We start from the raw sequence: 19,279 nt of genomic DNA on the forward strand, positions 1-19,279 counted from the left end.
GAGGCGGAGGTTGCAGTGAGCCAAGATTGTGCCACTGCACTCCAATGGGTGACAGAGAGAAACTCTGTCTCAAGAAAGAAAGAAAGAAAGAAAAAGAAAGAAAGAAAGAAAGAAAGAAAGAAAGAAAGAAAGAAAGAGAAAGAAAGAAAGAATTAAAAGGGTTCTCTAGTCTTTTTTATTTTTAAAAAGAAATCTTCATGTCATTGACATTTTCAGAGCATGCAGGTCAATTGTTTTGCAGACATTCTGTCACTTTGACTGTTGGGTCTTTTTCCTTCATGACTAGAATCAGGTTTTCTGCACAAATCCTATGTAGGAAATGTGGAGTCCTTTTTGGTGCACAGCTTCAGAGGCACATGAGGCCAGGTTGTTGGACTAACAGTGATGCTGGGTGACACACCCTGGTTAGGGCGATGGCAGGCAAATCAATGTGTCATCCCCATCAGTATTGTTTCTGATATCCTCATGGCCCCAGCATTAGTCAGTGGGAGCCCATCAGACAACTTCCTATGTCCATTTGTCCTGGCCCTGATTAGTCTTCAATAACATACTCTTTGTTTCCGGCACCAGACATCCAAGATTCGCCTTGCCTCTTCCAGCTCAGGCCCGGAACCAGCCATTTCTCCAGGGAGGCCTGGTTCTTTGAGTGGAGAAGGGTATTTAAAAATCCAAGACTGGGAACTAACTGTGACCCTCACTAGTAGACAGAGCTGGGCAATGGGTATATTAACTCAGGAGTGGATGTGTATGCAAGGAAGAGGGTGTGTGATCCAGGGCAGGGGGCATAGTCAGAGGTGTTGGCTGAGTGTCAGAAACCAGGGTCTGAGAAGGTCTGGAGTTGCTGGGAGAGCTGATAGGCCCCACCTTTGGGATTTTTCCTGACTTCAAAGTCGATGATTCCATAGGGCCTGTGGCAAGATGTCTAAATTATTAACTTCTGAGCAGAGCTGGGAGAAAGGCTCCGGGGTGCTGTGAGATTGAGACCTTGGTGCGGAAGGAAACGTGGGCCTGTACCACTCAGTCAGCCTGTAAGATGGGTGGGTTGTATATGATCACCCCTTCCCGGTCAGTGCTAGAGCTGGGAGTGGGGTGGGGAGGAAGTCGAAGGCCAGAGAAGAAGGAGGGGTGAGGTGGTGCCCCCCGTGGGACCCCTGCAGCTGGGACCCCCATGAAGAGACATCAAAACAAACTCGAGGCCAGGCGTGGTGGCTCATACTTGTAATCCCAGCACTTTGGGAGGCTGAGGTGAGTGGATCACCTGAGGTCAGGAGTTCGAGACCAGCCTGGCCAACATGATGAAACCACGTCTCTACCAAAAACACAAAAATTAGTCAGGGGTGGTGGTGGGCACCTGTAATCCCTGCTACTTGGGAGGCTGAGGCAGGAGAATCGCTGGAATTCAGGAGGCAGAGGTTGCAGTGAGCCACGATTGTACACTGCATGCCAGCCTGGGCAACAGAGTGAGACTCTGTCCCAAACAAAGAAACAAGCAAACAAAAAACACAAGCCCGAGCATCACTACCAGCTTTCTAGGACTCACAAAAGCAGGGTGGGAGCCAAAAATTCTCCATGGAGGGGAAGGGGTCCCAAGTCAACACAAATTGGGGCTCCACTTTGATCTGTCACAGCTGGTAGGCCCAGCACAGCAGAAGGGCCAGCAGAGAGGAGCACTCTTACAATGAGCAGCGCACCCTGGAGGTTGTTTTGTGTCTTTGCACAGAGAGGCGTCTCAAGCTTCTTTAGGACTGCAGCGTTCCATTGTGTGGATTTACCAAATGTTATCCAATTTTATCCAGCCAGCACCCTATGTTTTGCTATTACAAACTGTATTCTGATGAATATTCTTGTACATGGGTTTTTGTGCATTCGTAAGAGTTTGTCTTGGGATACATTCCTACAAGTTGAAATGCTGATTCAAAGGCATTATTTAATTTAATTCCTTAAGCTGCCTTCCAAAGAGGTTGAACCACCCTCCTACTACTATTGGCAACATAAGTGAGTGCTTGGTTTGGAAGACTGGTGGAATAAACACGTTGTGGTCCCTACCAAGATGGCTGCTGTGCTCCATGTTGGGTGAGCATGCTAGATGTGCACAGAGTCCATTCTTGTTATAGATCAGGTCTCAAGCACAAAGGCACAGGTGCCCTTCCTTGCAGCTGCTTCCAACAGCGATGCCCCAGCAGCTGCCTCTCTCTCCCAACATGGTTGAGGGTTCAGGACGAGGAAGGCCCAGTGGGCTGTCTACAAGTTGAGGGAGGCAATCGAAGCAGAAGTCAAGTGCTCCTGGGTTGGAAGCCTGGAATAAACTGGAATGGTTGCTAGGATGAGCAGCCTCATGCAGGCAGGAGTGGCATGTTTCCAATGTAACCATCATGGAATCTATGTAATCATAACAGTGTAATGATAATGCTATGCAATTTTTGTCTCCCCTTGACTCCAAACCCACGCTGGGGGCCAATTCTTTGCCTAGCCCTTTGTGAATTTCAGGGCATTTCCCCATGACTTTTCTTGTCACCCTTAGGTAATAAAAAGTACTCTGGTTCCCTTAAGTCATACAAAACAGACCCCGTTCGGCATGAATGTGTTCAGTTCAATGTAATGAGTAAAACTTTCATTAACAGGCATGCTTCTCCATCCCCAGCCTGACACTCTGGCCTCCTGGAGGTGGGTGGGAGTGGAATTGCTTCTCTCCTTCCTCCAGGAGCCCCTTGCTTTTGTCTGCCACCTTGTCACCCCTGTGCCCCGGGGTGAGGCTGGAGGGAGGAGAGGTGTGTGGGGGAGGGCTGTGGGGGAGGGACTCTGACACACTGATCCAATGCTGGTTGGGCACTTGGGTTGGCAGGTGGTGGAATCTGGCATTCTGGTACAGCGGCTCTCTAGCTCCGCCTTCCCTTGACCAGGCTAATGCTGCTCTCTGGCTTGTCGCTTACAACTCCCTCCTTAGCTCCCAGGCGTCCAGCCATGTGTCTGTCTTCCCTGGGTGATGTCTTCCAGCCTCTGCAAGGCCTTCTCAGGCAGGAGCTATGAGGAGCCATCAACCTCTTTCGTCCCAGCTTGCTCTGAGTGCCGCCAATCTCCCCATGACAGAGCAGCCAGCAGCTTCTCTCATGCTTCCTGTTCCCTAGGTGTCACTCAGATGCCTGCCCACAGTGCCCAAACTGCAGCTCTCCAGCCATCACCTGAACATCCCTTGTTTTTGACTTCTGGTAAAGAGAAGAGCTGCCAGCACCCCAGTAACGTTTTCCAAGGGAATCCCTGCACCTCCTCCCTGACCTCCACTTCCCGCTAAACCACTTTTTGAATATGCCTTCTTTGCAAGTCCTCATGGCGTTCTTGCACCTCACCTTTACCAGGTCATAACTCTTGTTTTGTGGCCTCAACCAAAATGGAAACCCAAATGGCTGGCAATGTCTGAAGAGGGACTGACATTTCAGATGACTATAAATGAAGTTTCTTGGCATCATTTCCATCATAGCACTTACCCTGTGGTGAGATGAGCTGAGTGAGCAGCTCCCATGGACAGCCAGTCTTATGGTCACTTAGGGTTTTCTTTTTCTTTTTTGAGACAGGGTCTCATTACGCTGTCCAGACTTGCCTGGAACTCCTGGGCTCAAGAGATCCTCCCGCCTCAGCCTCCCATGCAGCTGGGACTACAGGTGTGCACCACCGCCCCTGGCTCCTAACTCACTTATGTTTAAAAGACCAAAATACACATTTGTTTGCAGGGTTTCTTAACTGTCAATGTGTCCAACTTCCTGTGGAAATTGACTTAAGTTTCTGCTTTTAAAAATCTGCAGGGGGAACCTCAATTATTTCAGCTTCCTGGTACATCTCTTCCTGTTTCTGGAACTCTAGGGAGGAGCAGCTTTCTTTCTGCGGGGGTTGCTGAGTGCTGGGGTGTCAGCAAAGATGCTGTGGGCCGTCTTCATCCCTCATGAGAAGAGTCTGCCTGAGACCAAAGGCATCTCAGAGAAAAGCAGAGGCAAGAAGGGGGGAGAATCGGAGCTGGTGACTGACCCACCTGTACACTCAGATCCAGCTATACCTGAAGCCGTGGATCTACCCAGGACTTTTCATTGATGGGAGTCAGGATCCAAATCTGGAGGCTTAAAAATCCAGCCCTTTCCCGCTTTCCTCCTTCTTAGTACAGTCATGGAATCTCACATTGCATGAGACTGTCCATATTTGTTGAGCTGATATTGACTAAACTGGATTCCATGTTCTGTGGTAGGTCCTACGCTAGACACTGCAATCCAGCACTGAACCAGACATGGCCTCTGCTCACAGGAGGCTCCCAGTCCAGTTAGCAGCCAGTGCTCTCCTCTAGGCTTCTACCCTGACTCTAAGCCTTTAATTTTCAAAAACTGGACTTAGAACTGGTGTGGTTTCCACAAAGATTCCTAAAATTTGCTTCTGTATTGGCTTCACTTGTTATTGTCCCTGCCTTACAGATCTCTTCATATCTTCACTCCCAGCCCAAGGAAAGAAGAGAGGAAAATAAAACACAGTGGGTGCTGGTAGGGTGGGGTCTTGTGACCAAGATAGCCTCAGCCCATCGTCCATGGACTAACACTCCAATAGGTAAACCAAGTGGTGGTAAACATAGCAGTAGGACTTATGATTGAACCAGCAAAAGCTCATGAAATTGACTGTGTAGCTGGTGAAACATATCATAGTTCCATCTGTCCTGGGACAATGCAAACTTCACAACATTTGAATCCTGAGTGCTGAAATGAAGGTGTTGCAGCTGGAGAGGTGCAAAATTAATGAGAGAGCATGGAGGTGAACCAAGAAAATCATGAATCAGTCCCTTTCCCGCTCTCTGCAGGTTTCAGACTCCTGAGGGCAGAAGTGCTTGAATGGGCAGACATTTGTCTGGTAGCTCTTAGGGGAACAATATGGAACTATCAATACTCAACTGTTGATCTGCAAAAATGACAATTTCATATGGTCTGAACTACTCCTGCCATAATCTTGCAAAACTGGATATTCTGAAGGAAACCAATCCTGATTGATGTAGTGTGGAATTCAGTTGCTCTGGGATTCTTCTACCACAAACACCAAATTTAGTGACAAGGACATTTTGGTGGTCTGGTAGATGGGGTGAGGATGTAATGGTACATCAGAAATGTCCCTTCCCCATGCTGTGTATAAGGTGGTCACATGAGGGCCTGACTGGGAGAAGACCCTGCAACAGGAAGACTCATAGAACCTTGCAAAGTCTCTGCTTCAAGTCAGCCTTAAAGGGGAACACGGGCCCATTCTCATGATGTGGTGTCACCACATGGCTAGAGAATTCCAATGGCCCCTCCTCCTCTGGGTCATCACTTTAACTAAGTAAGGATTGAATTCTTAGAACTAAAGGATGGTTAAGCCCACAGCATGGGGTTCGGTGTATAACAAGAGCTCAATAAGCCTAACTACCATTATGTTTCTAGTAATAGTTTTTAGACACATTCTAAATTTCTCCCAGGGTTGAACCAGGGAGGATAGGGTGACAGACATGCGTTCAATATAAAGAAAAACGTTCTCCTAGTCAGAGCTTGCTGAGGTAGGAAAGGCTGATCCACAGAACAGGGCATCCACCATTGCTGGAGGAATGGAGCCCAGCTGCTTTCTGTGTGTACATGCTGCCATAAGTGCTTTCTATCTGTTACCTTAGCTTGTTCTTCCTACAACCTTCAGGCACACAAAGATGTCACAGCTTGAAAGTAATGAGCCAGGGTTCCAGTCCATAGCCCATCAATAAGCAACCACCCTGCCCACACAAATGACAGCATGAAGCTCTGTGAACAGTACAGAAGGACCTATGGTGATCCAGAATAAACACAACAGAACATTACCCAAAGTTCCTTTAGGGTTGGTGTGGCCAAATGGCTTAGCAGAATGTAAAAGATAGTGTTCTATGTATCTTTCAGGAAGTGTCTTCAAGGGAGGGGTTTTGCCTTGTTTGATGTCTTTCTACTTCCTACATGCTAGAATGTGGATGTGATGGCTGGTGCTTGAGCAGCCAATGTGGCCCATGAGGTGATACCCTAAGAACGGCAGAGCAGAAAGGGAAAAAGCTACCCGAGTCCTGAAAACTTGCTGGAGCTGAGCTGCCTTACCAGCTCTGTGCTGCTCATCTCTGCACTTCACTACGAGAAAGAAAGAGACCTCCATCTGGTTTTAGTGTTTGTCATTTTAGTTTTCTGTGACAAGCAGAGTAATCTAACGGAAGCGATGTGTTGTGTGAATACAGCACAATGTATTCCTTCATTCTGCTGATGGTGGTCATTTAGGTTGGATCCAACATTTTGCTATTACAAACAAGGAAGCTCTGAATATCTGGGCACTTGTCTGCCGGTGTGCACACGAGAGGGTTTTGCTAAGGTTTTAGCAGATGTTCATCTTCAGCTACCCGCAAACGTGCAAACACTTTGTAAAGCAGTTGCATGAATCTACCCTCCCACTAGGGGGCTCACAAGCACCCTCCTCCGAGGGCCTCCTCTCCCACCCTGGGTATTGCCAGACATGGGGCTGGTTATTTATACTCCTGACACATTGAATGCAATTTAAAATTCCTGTAGGGTGAGCCTGGATAAGCAAATTACAACTCTGTATGATGAAACACTGGGTAGCCATGAACAGGGTGCTGTTTCCCAGGAACGTCTGACGATCGGAACGTTGATCTTAATCATATCCTGTGAAAAGCTTGAGGAGTCATGCTCACAGCCTGTGAAACTATCATCAAAGAATGGGCTGTGGCAGACGGGATGGTAACGATGGTGACTATCATGTTCTTCTTCATCTTTTGTATTATCCGAGTTTTTCACAGATGACCCCATCCTGTTTTGTTATCAGAAGAAAAGGGTAGAAATGATGATTTTTTTTCTTTTTTTTTTTTTTGAGATAGGGTCTCGCTCTGTCGCCCAGGCTGGAGGGCAGTTGCATGATCTTGGCTCACTGCAACCTCTGCCTCCTGGGCTCAAGCAATTCTCTGCTTCAGCCTCCCGAGTAGCTGGAATTACAGGCGCCAGCCACCATGCCCGGCTAATTTTTGTATTTTTAGTAGAGACAGGCTTTTACCATCTTGGACAGGCTGATCTTGAACTCCTGACCTCATGATCCACCCACCCCAGCCTCCCAAAGCGCTGGGATTACAGGCGTGAGCCACCGCTCTCAGCCCATGATTATTTTAAAAAAGCAGCCCCAGGTGGATTGACAGACAGGAGGGAGAGCCCAAGGGGCTGGTCAGAGGGAAGTGCCGCAATGGGGATAGGCTCCGGGGCACGTGCGGGAAGCGGCACAGTGGTGGAAGCGGCAGAGTGGCTCTGTGCCACTCGCGCTCCGTGCTGGCAAGCCTGGGCCCTGGGCAGGGGCAGTCACCACCCTGTGGCTCAGTTTCCTCACCTGTGAACTGGTCACAGTGATGGCGTTGACCTCATGGGCTGTGGTGAGGCTGATAAGATGCTGAGGGACACAAACTCCAAGGCAGATCACTCCCTCCAGGGCCATAGCCTTCCGCCCGGCCCTCCACAGGGCAGAGGACAGGGGAGGAACTCTGTGGCCGAATGCCAGGAAGGGGTTTCAGCACTCTTTGTGGAAGGATATTGGAGTAGAGGCTTGAGAAGCTGAGGCTGCAAGGATCTGATGTGCATCAGGGGAGTGGGGCTCTGGAAATGGACTCCTCTCCATGCCCTTGGGGGCTCTGCTGCTTTCTCAGCAGACTGAGCCTCGAAAAGCCTGCCATCGCAGGCATCCATCAATACCTGCCAAGCACCCCCGTGGGCCAGGCCCTACTCTAGGTGTGGCCGTGGAACATGGGCTGAAGAGACTTGAAGACCCCTTGTCAGGCTGGCACTGCGAGGTGGGGCTGGGGCCGTGGGAGAGGCTGGGGCCGTGGGAGAGGCTGGTTTGCTTGCTTGTGGCCCCAGTGAGAAGATTTGGAAAGCTCTGTGCCCTGCAACATCTGCCTGGGCCTTCTCTGGCCCTCATCCGGGATCCCTGCTGCCCACTTCACACTCCCAGCCCTCTCCCTGTGTATAAAATGCAGATTGCCTGGGACCTTCATAACCCAAAGCTAATCTTATGCCTGGCCTTGGTCATGGATGGTGACTGACTCCACGAGGATCACAGGGAAAGGAGGCCCTGAGACACAACACCCCCTGCAGCCTCTCCCCTGGCCCAACACACCACTGCAGCCCCTCCCCCGGCCCAACACCCCCCTGCAGCCCCTCCCCAGGCCCAACACACCCCTGCAGCCCCTCCCCCGGCCCAACACCCCCCTGCAGCCCCTCCCCCGGCCCAACACACCCCTGCAGCCTCTCCCCCGGCCCAGCACACCCCTGCAGCCTCTCCTCCTGCCCAACGCACCCCTGCAGCCTCTCCCCCGGCCCAACACCCCCTGCAGCCTCTCCCCCGGCCCAGCACACCCCTGCAGCCTCTCCTCCTGCCCAACGCACCCCTGCAGCCTCTCCCCCGGCCCAACACCCCCCTGCAGCCTCTCCCCCGGCCCAGCACACCCCTGCAGCCTCTCCTCCTGCCCAACGCACCCCTGCAGCCTCTCCCCCGGCCCAACACCCCCCTGCAGCCTCTCCCCCGGCCCAACACCCCCCTGCAGCCCCTCCCCCGGCCCAACACCCCCCTGCAGCCCCTCCCCCAGCCCAACACACCCCTGCAGCCCCTCCCCCGGCCCAACACACCCCTGCAGCCACTCCCCGGCCCAGCACACCCCTGCAGCCTCTCCCCCGGCCCAGCACACCCCTGCAGCCTCTCCTCCTGCCCAACGCACCCCTGCAGCCTCTCCTCCTGCCCAACGCACCCCTGCAGCCTCTCCCCCGGCCCAACACCCCCCTGCAGCCTCTCCCCCGGCCCAACACCCCCCCGCAGCCTCTCCCCCAGTCCCTGTCCTGTGTGTCGTTGCAGTGCTGGGACCTGTAGTGGGACAGACCTGAAAGGTGCTGTCATGCTGGGGTGTGCAATCTCGTCTCTGACCAGACTTGGACCCCAGCGTGGCGTGGCTTCGGCTCTGCCTTCCAGCCATATGATCCATAAAACTTTCCAAATCGCTGCGCCAGATCCTTCTGTTGCCTGAGAGGTGACTCCTTTTCGGAGGAATGTCCTGGAACTTTTCATGAGTTAACAACCACATGAATAACAAGTCAGCATTTATAAAGTGAACATTGTCACTCAAAAAAATGCTGCCCGATTTTATTCAACACAGCATTCGTGAAATGATTTTTTTACCCTGGAAAAAATGACAATTTATAGCTCAATATAAGTGAAGCACATCAGATGTGAAAGAAATAAAGAGTCAGATAAACCAAATGCTGGCCCATGTTTTGATTGTCAGCTGTAAATATGAAGGTTGGGAAATAATTTGTGTAAAGTGAGCCTTTTTTTTTTTTTTTTTTGTACTTGCTGTTCTGTGCAATGGGTGGAGATTTTGGCAGGATGGATAATGTAATCCAGTTCATTGATGTTATGCTTCTGATTCTCCAGAAAGCTATGTAAACCCCTGTGAAATAAAACATGCTAGTCTCCAGATCACGGAGAAGAAACTAATTGTAACTGTTCAGCAGTCAGGCCTGGATGCGTAGGGAGCTGACAAAGTGGGAAAAGGTTAAATGGACCTAACTCACAAAAGGGAGACACGGAGTCTCCAATTCTGAGGTGTTAGAGGCAGAGGCCGGGGCAGGCAGAATTCTGAGATTATGGTCCATGGTACACATGCCAAGGTCCATGGTACACATGCCCCATCTGATCCCCTCCCCTGGAGTGTGGGCAGGACTGTGAATATTATGGGATTTCCTCCTGGGATTAGGCTACATTATATGACAAAGGCAAAGAGATCTCACAGACATAATTAAAGTCCCAGATCAGCTGACTTTTAGTTCATCAACAGGGAGATGGTCTTGGGTGGTCCTGACCTAATCAGGTGAGCACTGAAAAGGGAGTGTGATGAGAAGGAAGAGCTCTGAAGCCTGGGAGACCGCCCTGCTGGCTGTGAAGAAGGGAGCTGCCCTGTGGTGGTGGGGGGGGTGGGGGAGGGGTATGTGGTAGGAGCTGAGCATGATCCTAACCAGCAATCACCAAAACCAACCCATAACCTCACAACCCTGCATCTCTTGTCCCTGGGACCTGGCTAGCCCCACACAACACCTCAAATCTCTAGCAGCTGGGAGGAAGTTGGAAGCAAGGACCGGTGGGAGCTAGCTGGCTGCACAAGGCCAGGACAGACATCCACAGCAAAGGGAGAAAAAAAGGCCAAAACCAGTTTCATTAGCAGTACCCACGGCTCTGTCCCCACCACAAAGAGGTTCATTTCACAGTATCATCCTTCTAGGTGGCTCAGAATACCACTTGTGGTTTTCCTACTTTGCACATATAAGTCTGTGCCACAATCGTAAAATATTTTGACAACTGTTTTTCAGGATCATTGGCTTCCCTTGCCGTCCTTGTGTCATTTCAGAATCTAAACACACTGATCTGAGGAGGGCACCATAGGCTTCCAGAGGGGTCAGAAACTCCAGGACACAGGGCAGGCCAAGAGCCCCGAGGCAGGGCCAGAGAGAAGATGACAGGAGGCAACTGCAGTTTTGCTATGATGCTCTGATGGCCTAGCCTGGGAGCATCAGGAGGATGACGGAAAGGAGAGGATCAGTACCTCTCCAAGGTCTGACGCTACCAGAGCTAGAGCTAGAATACTCGCTCAGCACTGATCCGTGTCTGCAATTCACAAACAAGTTTACCTCTGGGGTCTCATCCGATTATCCCCCAGGTAGATCAGGGCAGAAACCCGGAGCAGGTGTCTGGGGTGGTAGGTTTTCAACCTCTCACTGCGCCCGCAGTCCCTCCTTGTTCCCCTACATGACCTCTGCCCCACGCGTTGGTCCGCGTGGCTTCCTCTGCTGTGGATGCCTGTCCTGGCCTTGCCCAGCTAGTGAGCTCCCTGAGTCCTGCAGAGGAGCAGCTCCTCCCTGCTGCTCAGGATGTGAGCAGGTGCTGCATGGGGCCAACCAGGCGCTGCAGAAAGAGGGTGGAAGATGGTGAGATCTCCAGGATGGGTCTGGCTGGTGGGTGGAGTGTGGACCCAATCTGCCCTCCTGGGCAGTTCATGCAAGCTTCGGTGGGGCGGCCTGAGCTGTAGAGTGGGATTGGCTGGTTCCGGGGGCGCCTGCCTTCTTTCCCTTGGTGAGCAAGTGTTTACCACAGGGAAAACCTCCCCTGGAGCCCTCTGAAAGCCGCTGGCCAGCTCATCCATTTCTAATGCGGTATAATTGTGGACAGGAATGGGAGCCTTGAGGCTTATAAAGAAAGCACACTCCACATCCGGGCTTTGCAACTGGGGCCCACTTTTACTGGCTGTGCCCCTTGGGATAAGCCCAGCCCAACCCTCAATAGCTGGCAGTGACCCATTTGGCCGGCTCCTGGACTGCTCCCCAACCCTTCCCTTGCTCTGTGCATCTGCAGAGGCCTGAACACCCCCTCAAGGCACACTCCAGGCCCTGTTCAGGCAGACCGGACCCCACCCTGAGCTGACCCTGCTCCCATCCTGCCAAGCCTCCATTAATGCTGTTTGGTATGGAACCAGCTCCAAACAGACTACAGCCCTCAGTTAAAAGTATGAACAAAGAAAGCACTAGCCCAAGCACAGCAGCCAGGGCTTGTGCTGGGCTGAGGATGGGTGCCCACTGACTCTAGCGAGCTCCTGCTGTGAGCTCAACATTGCAGTCGGTGGTGAGGGACATGCGAGGTAGGAACATGACTGAGAGGCAGCTGGAAGAAACAAGAGCCATCCATCATGAAACCTGTGCCCTCATAGAGGAGCTGGCCTCCCGTGTGAAAACAGCACTGCTGACCAGGGGTAGAAGAATCGGTGGTGGTTTCAGCTTATGACCACCCTCCAACAATCCAGTAAGGGAGGGCATATTCTTATTATTTATTTTACTATTATTTTTAGAGATGAGGTCTTACTCTGTTGCCCTTGCTGAAGCGCAATGGCGTGATCATAGCTCACTGCAGCCTCTTACTCCTGGGCTCAAGTGATCCTCCTGCCTCAGCCTCTCTAGTAGCTGGGACGACAAGTGTGCACCACCACAGCCAGCTAGTTCATTTGCTTTTTTAGAGACAGGGTCTCGCTATATTGTCCAGGCTGGTCTCAAACTCCTTGGCTCAAGTGATCTCCCCTCTCAGCATCACAAGTAGCTGGGATTACAAGTATGAGCCACTGTACCCAGCTCGAGGGAAGGAATACTAGTATGCCCATTGTCCAGATGAACAAGCGAGCTCATAGAATTTAAGTCGCTTGTCCAAGGTCAATTACTAAGTAAGTAGCAGAGCTGGGATTTGAAATCAGGTTTTCCAGGCAGTAAAGGCTGCTCATTTCCAAGCTGCTCCTGGCCAGTAGCCCACTGAGCGCAAATGGGGACTCACACACACACACACACACACACACACACACACACACACACGCAGATGGGTTCAGGAGGAACAGTACTATGCATATTGACCACCAGGTGGCGCCCGAATGCCACAGTTGGGACACCTGACCCCCCCACAGCAGTTCCATAAGAAAATCGAGGGTTGGTCTAGAAGGGAGGGAGAGAGGCCAGGAATAGTGGGTTCTGTGCGTCTGACCTAGCCCTTGTCCAAGAACCCAGGTGTGCTGGAGAATTGAGTCAGGACGAACCCAGCATAGCAACAGACACCGAGTACAGGGGCTTCACCTGCAATGATCTATGTTCTGGCTGCTTTCCAGGAAATGGCAATTTACAGAAGGAAGGTTTTACAATGTGGGAATTATTCCTTTAATAATTAATTTTAAAAGTTCAGTTTATGTGTTCCCACATCCCCACCCTTCAACACTTTTTATCCATCCACACTGCCTCAAACATATTGAATCACAAAAGCCACAATATATGAAAAAATAGTTAAAAAAAACACAAAAAAACAAAAATGCCAAAAATCACCCCAAAACCCATAACACACTTTAACTTTTTTCAATCAAAATTTGCATACATCAACCCACAAAAAACTGCCTACACAGCCTCTGCCTTGCGCATGTGGCAGGGAGCCCCTGGCTGGCCTGCATTTCCTGGTCGGCTGTGTGTCTGGTGTTCCTGGCTCAGTGCTGAGCCCAGAAGGCCGCCGGCTTCATGGCAGGCATTTCATGGCATGATGCTGCCCCCTGCTTTCCAATCCTTTAGAAAGCACACACACAGGTGTGCCAGAGGGGGCACTTCGTGTATCTCCCAGAACTGGACGTGGATTCTATTTCTTGTATCTGCTGCACCAGGACGCTGGGCCTGAGTGCATTCTGGTTCTCGCCGCTCACTGCCATGGGCTCTGTGGTTAGGGCCTTGGGTGATGCTGCAGAGCATGAGGAGCTGTGAGGAGCGCACGTGCGTGTGTGAGTGCCTGGTCTTGGATGTCCTCAGAGGCATCCATCCGTGCATGAGTTCCACTGTGGCTGTGCCCACGGGCCCTTCAGGCCCCCAAATTCCCCTGCAGCTTCTCGGCCACCCTAGGGGCATGGGCAAGGAGAGCACGTGATGACTCCCATGCCCCTCGATGGCACAGGAATCTCTGCAGTGCCATGGTCATCTTCCGACACTCTGGCACTACATGGGACACAGGCTCAGGTCCCCTCTGCCCTTGGGTCTTGAAAGCCCATCTTGGGCTTTTCACCTCAGGACCCACCACATGCCTCCTCCTGTGGACCCTCCCTGTCTCTTCATTCTCGGCCTGGGCACCCATGGTTGGGTCTGAGTAGGGTGGAGAGGCTGATGTTCTCCTGCTGCCCCTTCCCCGGCATTTTATTGCACCAGGTACGTGCTCCCTCCTGCGACAGCAGATTTTTGGCAGATGAAGACCAGGAAAGGCCAGCATTGTTCTCCGTGGTATGGACACATTTTTGGTGGTCCCCGTGACTTAAGGTGTGGACAGCTTTTGGGGGGTGTCCAGGGGTGCAGAGCACCCTGCAATACAGAGGAAGATCAGAACTACAAAGAGAAGGCCTCCTCTGCGCCCCCACCGGGAGCTGGCTGGGCCAATGGGACACTCGCCTGTCTTGCTGCAGCGTCCCTCCCAGGGGAGGAAGAGGAAGCAGGCCCAGGGGAGGAAGAGGAAGCAGGCCCAGGGGAGGAAGAGGAAGCAGGCCCTGGGGAGGAAGAGGAAGCAGGCCCAGGGGAGGGGCTTCAGGGAGATGTGGCCGGGGCCTCAGGTTAGAGGTCGTTTCTCCCATAGGTGCAGGGGCAGGCGGGTGGAAACGAGGACCCTCCACTGAGGGCATGTGCCTCTTGAATCAGGGTTCGGGGGATCAGGGTTCAGCCTGGAGAGGAATCTGAACAGGCCCCAGGCTGGCTGGACAGGGCCTGGTGGGTACAGACACTGAGAGGGGAGGGTCTGAGGGGCATGGCAGGGAGTAGAACTGGCCATTCCTCAGGCATCTTCCTTCCCCTCCTGACCAGGCCAAGAACTGCCTCTGGAGGGTTTTGTTTTTTTCTGTTTGTTTTCATAGAGATGGGATCTCACTGTGTTGCCCAGGCTGGTCTCAAACTCCTGGCCTCAAGCAATCCTCCCGCCTTGGCCTCCCAAAGTGCCAGGATTACAAGAATGAATCACTGTGCCTGTTCTGGATTTTTTTTTTTTAAAAGAATGAGAAAGACCGCATTCTTTCTGAGAGATTCCTGCCAAAAATGCATAACCCAAATCTAATCTGATCATGAAGAAACATCAGATGAAACTTGATGGAGGGACATTCTACAAAATCACTGGCCAGTACTCAAAAAAAAAAAAAATTATTTTGGAGAACTGTGAACCTACGCCAAAGCGGACAGAAGAGAATAATGAGCCCCGGGCACGCACCCTCTAACCTCACCGACCCTAACCCCCAACCCCTGGCCAGTTCTGCCCCATCTGCCTCCCCCACCAACTCCCCTCTCCTGTATTACTTAGAAGCAAAATCAGGCCTCACAGCATTTCATCTGGAAATATGCCAGTACACGTCTCTAAAAGGCGGCAGGGCCAGGCCAGCATCATCAGAGCGCAGGTTCCAGATGTTCCGTCTGAGGGTGGCAGAATTTCCTTTCCAGTTTGCTTGAGTCAGACCCCATACCGGCTCCACCCAGAGTGACTGAGTGAGGTCTCTCTCCAGCCTCTCCTTCTCTTTCTTTTTTCACTTTTCATTTTGAAATAATTTCAGACTTACAGGAAAGTTGCAAAAATAGTACAAAGAATTCCCATTATACTCTTCACCCAGATTCTTCAAATATTAACATCTTACATAACACAATACAATGATCAAAATTAGGAGAGGAATATGGGCACGATACGATCACCAAACCTACCAATCTCACCTAGACTGATCTCATTGACAGATCTCATTTAGATTTACCCATTTAATTGTCTACTTTAGTCTGAAAGAGTCCCAGTCTCGCTTTATCTTTTTTTTTTTTTGAGTACTGGCCAGTGATTTTGTAGAATGTCCCTCCATCGGGTTTTGTCTGATGTTTCTTCATGATTAGATTTGGGTTATGCATTTTTGGCAGGAATCTCGCAGAAAGAATGCTGTCCTTCTCATTCTTGGAGGGCTGGGATGTCCAATTTCTCCACTGTACACTTAACCATTCGTTCCCTTTATAATTAACAAGTATCTGTGGGGAGATAATTTGAGACTATGTAAGTAGCTTATTTCTTATCACATTTTTGCCTACTAGTTTTAACATCCATTCATGATTCTTGCTTAAAACAATGATTGCTGAGGTGTTTACGGAATAGAGATTTTTCTATGTTCAGCATTCTTTCTACATTTCATTAGTGAAATTCTTCTGTGAGTAAGAGCTTTCCTTTCTGCCTCATGTGCGTATTCATTCATCTCTCCATATCCACATAGGCTTATGGATTCTTATTTTATTCTATGGCTATGGTTATGGACCATGGCTTTTGTTGTTCAAATTGTCCCAGCTGTGGCCATCAGGACCCCCTTCCCATGGTTCCTGTGTGACTTGCCGCAGCCGTATCATTTTTGGGGACCCCCTTCCCATGGTTCCTGTGTGGTTTGCCGCAGCCGTATCATTTTTGGGGACCCCCTTCCCATGGTTCCTGTGTGGTTTGCCGCAGCCGTATCATTTTTGGGGACCCCATTCCCATGGTTCCTGTGTGGTTTGCTGCAGCCGTATCATTTTTGGGGACCCCCTTCCCATGGTTCCTGTGTGGTTTGCCACGGCCGTATCATTTTTGGGGACCCCCTTCCCATGGTTCCTGTGTGGCTTGCCACAGCCATATCATTTTTGGGAGCTTCCTTGCTCTATAGCACCAAGAGATGCTGCTGGCTCCTCCTCTCCTTTCTCTGACCTGACCCTGGAATGGGCTGTTTCTCTTGGAAGCCTTGGTTCATTGCATTGAGACTGGTGTTTAGAAATCAAGATCTGGGTGCTGGCTGTGCTCATTGCCACCAGGGTCTCATTACCTCTAGGCCCTCCCAGCAGCTAGACTAGAAAATAGACACACACACACACACACACACACACACACACACCCGGATACAAGTTAAAAACCATGAATTCTTACTGACACCCCTAATTGCAATCCAGTATCACAGGGTTCTCCGTCTTAGTGTATCTTTGATCTCCTTATCCATCATCTATGGACTGATTTGCTCAGTTCCAGAAGGCATGTAAAATAGTTCCAGAATCAGTGACCCACACCCTTGTGAAAAATTGACCTACTAGTGACGGTATGATATGTGTATATAGGTCTTTTCATTTTCAGCCTTCGAGGATGCAATAAAAACACTGCTTTCCAACATTTCTTAGGTTAGTTCCCCCATCTTTTTAGTGGAAGTATATACATCATTTGTAAAACTGTTAGTGTCACTTATTTCTGTTTGTATTCTATTTTGGGTTTCCTCTCATTAAAAAAAATTTTTAATCGAGTACATGAAATATGCACATGATTCTAAAAGTCAGAACAATTCAAAAGGTATACACAGTGCCACTCCCTCTAATTCTTCTGTATCTTTCCCATCATCCACCCTTTTCCCACCTACGCCCCCGCTGCGGGGAGCCACCCCGACAGGCAATCAGTCTTATTGGTTTCTGATTTATCCTTCCTCTGTTTCTTCTGCACAAAAGAACAGGTACTGTATATTTTATTTTCCTTCCCCTCTTCCTTAGATGAAAAGTAGCATGTTACAGATATTCTTTTGCACTTCGCTTTTGTATTTAACGACATAATCTAGGAATCACTCCACCCTGAAATCTCTTCTAATCCAAATATTCCCCTCCACCCTTCCATTTCCCCTGTGTAATTGAGTTGTTGGAGAAACTGGCAGTCTGTCCTGTGGAGTTTCCCACAGCTGGGGCTTTGCTGATTGTACCTGCAAAGTGGAGCATCACCCATCCCCCTGCCCTGTCTTTTCTTTAATGGGTCATTGGATTTGGAGGCTTGATGGGAGTCAAGTTTGCTTTCTTGGGAAAAGACCCAGAATTTAAAGGGATCCTCGGCAAAGCAAAGATAACTTTTGCGTAGGTCCAAATGTGTGTCCACAGGGCCCACGCTAAGCATGCTCCCAGATATTGTCGAGCCCTGGGCCACTCCCTCTGCACAAGCTCTGGCCTCTTTGTCTAAAATGGGGGTTCCTTTCTTCCTGATGAACTTTGGGGTATCGACTTACCCCTGGGGATTTGTACAGAGTTTCCAATTCCTTAAAGCAGGTGGGTCAGGCCATCCTTGTTTTCATCCTTTCCAATCTTCGGGAGCTGGAGAAGTTTTCACGTCTCAGTTACTGTTGTGAAAACGCAACGGATTCTGCAATTCCTGCCTGTAATGTCCAAGGTGGCCGGTAGAGGGGGGTGTTACTCCCCAAGACCCGGCTCTGGCCTCGGCTGGGCTGTCTGGCGGCCTCCCCGCTTCTCCGACTATTCTTGTCTCCGTCATTACCTGGATATGGCCGCAGGGACAGGCCGGTGCCTGCCACGCAGGGGTGCCCACCCCTTCTTGGTAAACCGCACCCCGTGGGACTGACGGGGTGTCTTCCAGCTCACAGGGAAGTATGGTCACGTGGGCCCAGGGAAGGAGTGGGCAGGACTGAGGGCAGCCGTCTCCACTGGCACCAGGTTCCTGGGTCCGGCCCTCCCCTCTCCCTCCACTCCCCTGCACCCGCCGGCTTCCCCCACGCCTGGCCTGGCGCAGACTGGGCTTGGGAAGTGAGTCAGGGCCTGGCTATATGTCATAAAGAGAAGCTCCTTGCTTTTAAAGGACAGTGAGGGGGTCGTCTTACACTTAACAGTTAGCCTGGACAGAAGTGATTTTTTTACAGACCCCTCTGTAGGCGAGTGCCTTTTATGAAAAAGGCAAACATATTTAATAAGAATGAAACCCCCCGAATGGTCCCGGGTCCTATTAGAAGCGGAAAGTCCCCCTTTTTAAATGGTTGCAGGCATCTTCTTTGATCACAGGATATCACTGAACATGCAGCCCCCACACCCCCAACGTCATTCTCACCTCATTTTTCTCCAGGGCGCACACCAGCCTCTGACACGTGGCGGCCCTCTCTCCAGGGTGTGCTGATGCCTGCCTCCTTTGGACACCCTGTGAAGTCAGGGCCGGACGGGTCCTGAGGGAAAACCATCAGTCAAGGTGAGTGTTGCAGGCACCCTGGAGGAAGGCACTGTGTCCCCTGTTGGCCCAAGGGCTTCCAGAATGTGGGCTCAAAGTGCACCCCACATGCCGCCTATGAATTACTGCAGGGAATGCATTTGACAAGCATCCTAGACCCATGTCTCTGGCTGGCACAGCCTCGCCCTCTGTGGAAATCAGCATGAGAGGCACCACACAAAGGCTGCCTGGAGAGTGGGCTGAACAGGGAGAAGGAGTAATCCCCCACAGCCCCCTCCACCCTCGCATCCCCATCCCTGCCTCGTGGGGCCTGGGGCCTGGGCTGCTGTCTGGCTAGCCAGGGCTGTGCTAGGCACTGCTCGGGCTGGGCTCTCTGACAGCCCCTGAGATGTCAGCAAGACCTACTCATGACACCGCCCAAACCCAAGGCCCTGAGGATGGGAGCCTTGTCCTTCCAGAGCACCGGCTCTGGGGCCTGTGCAGGTGGTACCCCTCCCTGAGACTTAGGGTTCTCATCTGTGCAGTGGGGACATCAGTGGTGTCTGTGGGACAGGCCGTAAGAGGGTGAAGTTGAAAGCAGGCCTGAGCCGCCAGAGGCCCTGAGTCTGGCCTGCCACATACCTGGGGAGTCAGGGACTGCCTGTGCCTCCAGCAGCTGCCCTCCATGCCCATGTGC

The sequence above is a fragment of the Macaca fascicularis genome, chromosome 12 (assembly GCF_037993035.2).
Source record: "Macaca fascicularis isolate 582-1 chromosome 12, T2T-MFA8v1.1".
Taxonomy (NCBI): domain Eukaryota; kingdom Metazoa; phylum Chordata; class Mammalia; order Primates; family Cercopithecidae; genus Macaca; species Macaca fascicularis.